The sequence below is a fragment of the Orycteropus afer genome, unplaced genomic scaffold, assembly GCF_000298275.1.
Source record: "Orycteropus afer afer isolate SDZICR_OR568_19922 unplaced genomic scaffold, OryAfe1.0 scaffold00075, whole genome shotgun sequence".
Classification (NCBI taxonomy): Eukaryota; Metazoa; Chordata; class Mammalia; order Tubulidentata; family Orycteropodidae; genus Orycteropus; species Orycteropus afer.
Window position 1 is genome coordinate 1,523,918 of NW_006921662.1, and position 3,093 is coordinate 1,527,010.

Sequence of the window (3,093 nt, forward strand, 5' to 3'; positions counted from 1 at the left end):
GAGAAGAAACAAAAAGTCACAATATCTGGGGAAGGAGGAATGAGAGAAAAGAGCAAGAGTAAAAGAACAGTAAAGGAAAAAATGGGAAAACTGCAAAAGGAGAAACAAGGGATGAGAAGAACCAACAAAAAGAAAATAGAAGGGAACCAGAAAAAGGGAAGGGAAAAAAAAATAAGAAAACAAACAAGAACTAGGGATGGTAAAGAGGAAAAAAAAAGTTAGAAAGGAGGAAGTTAAAAAGAATTATTTAAAAACCCAAACAAATCTGTGGGGGGTGGGGCATGGCACCCAGGTTCTGTCAGGTCACAGACCAGGATGGAATTCCGGCTGGTCAATAAGGTGGATGGAAGTTGAGGATAGCTACACCCCTGTTTCCTGAAAGGCTGTGGGGTATAAGATCAACAAGGGGAATATAGCACCCTTCTAGTCATCAACCTCTAGTATGATTTCCCATGCTGTCCCCAGCAAGTATTGTTGTTGTTGTTGTTATGTGCCGTCCAGTTGGCCCCGACTCATAGCGACCCCTCCTTGGGTTTCCGAGGCAGTATCACTACGGAAGTAGGATTGCCCAACCTTCCTTCCGAGGAGTGGCTGGTGGGTTTGAACTGCCAGCCTTCTGGTTAGCAGTCAAGTGCCTTAGGCACTATGCTACCAGAGCTCCCAGCAAGGATAGTCCACTCTTATGTCACTATTTAGGTAAGAGTGCCACTAGCATGCATTCAAAATGTCAACACCCACCGCCTGCAATCATTCAGAATGTCTGCGCCCCCTGGACAGCCACTGGCAGTACACAGGTCCGCTTGTCTCCTTCCTGGCTGTTTTCCTTTCTGTTTGCCAGGCACCAATGCAATCCTTGCCCATGCAGTCCTCAGTGAGCAGAATCTATTCTCAGGTTGCTATGGGGAAAATATTCAAAATGGCCGTGCCCCTAGGACAGCTGGCAGCTCAGCTCTCTGTTTGTCTCCTCACTTACTCTTTCATTCAGGTTCTTTTACAAGTTGGTATTTAATCTACTTCTTTGTGCTTCCCTTCAAAGCTCAGGGTTCCAGGATCATCTTCTGTATCAGTTTCAATTGGTTTTTCATCTCTTTGTTGCAGAGGGTCTGTGTAGCTTGTCTGCCTATTCCACCATCTTGCTGAAACTCCTTGATGACTTTTTAAAATTAACACATTTGTTATAGGCAGTTGTTGTAAGCTATGCTTTCATTTTTCTTACAAAACATATTCAGTTTTCTTTGTCATTGGGAGTAGTTTGTTAAAAAAAAGAAAGAAAGAAAAGAAAACGAAAAAAATTGAGAGCCTGTATCAGTCTGGTTTCATAAAATGTAGTAAAATAAAAATCCATGTATCTAAGCACTTAGCACTAAGCCTGAAATATTGTCTTTACTCAAAATTATTATTTTACTTTTCTACTCCATCCTTCTTCAGTTTAAGGCAAAAATAGATGATATGTCAGTATTTATTTTTTCATTTTTAAAAATTGCTTTTCATAACCGAGCAACTGACCTTTTCAACTGAAGTTGTTGATTATAGGACTATAAATTAAAGTGTTAACATCACTTTAATTTATCTTCAACTCAATATCAAAGAGGTGTGGTATATCTAAAGTAGTTTTGAATTAAAAATACATAGTTATAGATATTGTCCCACAACATGGTAAATACACATATTTGTACATGTGGTCTACTTTATCTTCTATTCTTCTTCCAATTTTTTCTTTTTAAGCTTTCTACTTTTCCAACATTTAATGTCCTATTTATGTAAGTGATTCTGAAATTCAGAGCAACATCTTAGAAACCCAAAGGAAACTAATAATAGTAGATATACATTAGGGAAGGTCACAAAAATCCATTACATTATTGTTATTAAAAAAAAATTTAAGTGGGAATACATTTCAATATACAAGAGTTATAATGGAAAACACACTGAATTTCTTATGGATAATTTTTTTTCCACTGGAGGGTGCAATTCATCAGTATATCAAAATTTCTAGTTTTTGTTTTGTTAGTATACTTTGTAAATACTACCAGAAAGCTGATTACTTTCAAGACACTGATGTAGAATTCTAAGCAGATTTTATGAAACTTTAAATGAAATTTCATTAAATAAGAATTAATCTGAGTTTTATTCCACACAATACTTTTGACTTAATTAAGATCAAGTTATTTATAAGCTGAGGATAATGTTGCTTTCATATTGTAATTTATGTATAACTCTTCTATTGTGTAAATGTATACTTATAGTTCAAAATGAGAAAAAATACAGTTGTGTTAGTTAAGGTTATATGTCAACTTGACTGGGCCTGGTTTTGAGTGGCTGAGCAGCTGGATGTAGTTTTTCCCCAGTGTGGGATTGGTAATCAACTCCATGGTAGAATCTACTAGAGAGCTGAGTAGCTGCCTTAGGGATGTGGTATGCTTCCAGTACATAAGAAGCAGTTTTGAGGAAGATCTCTAGTTTTTGGCACACTTGAATCTTGCATATGGCTGAGTCATCGTTCAGCAGTCTGCCATGTTGTCTGCTGATCTTGGGACTGTTAGTGGACTTGAATCAGTGGCCTGCTATGTGGTTTGATAATTTTGGGAATGTGCCATTGTGTTTGCTGACCTTGGGTTTGTTGGCCTCAGCAGTCAGCAGCGGCCTGAGTAAAAAGATGTCTCTAGCTTCAGTGGGCTGGGAGCAAGAGGCAGAGTTGAAGCCCAAGGTTGAGGAGTTTTCACTCAGCCCCTGGAGCTGGCACTTTGAACTCAGACTTCTAGCCTCCTAAATTGTAAGAGAATGAACTCCTGTTTGTTAAAACCATGCCATTTGTGGTATAATTTCTGTTAGAGTGACACTAGAGGTAACCAAAACAAGTCATACCTGTAACATTATGATGTTTTTGCAATTTTTCTTCTTTAGTAGTCTATATATTCATTTAAAATCCTCCCTGGTGGCACAGTGGCTAAGGCATTTGACTGGAAACCAGAAGGCTGGTGGTTCAAACCCACCAGGCACTCCTTGGAAGGAAGATTGGGCAATCTACTTCCATAGAGACACCACCTCGGAACCCAAGGAGGGGTCGCTATGAGTTGGGATTGACTTGACAGCAGT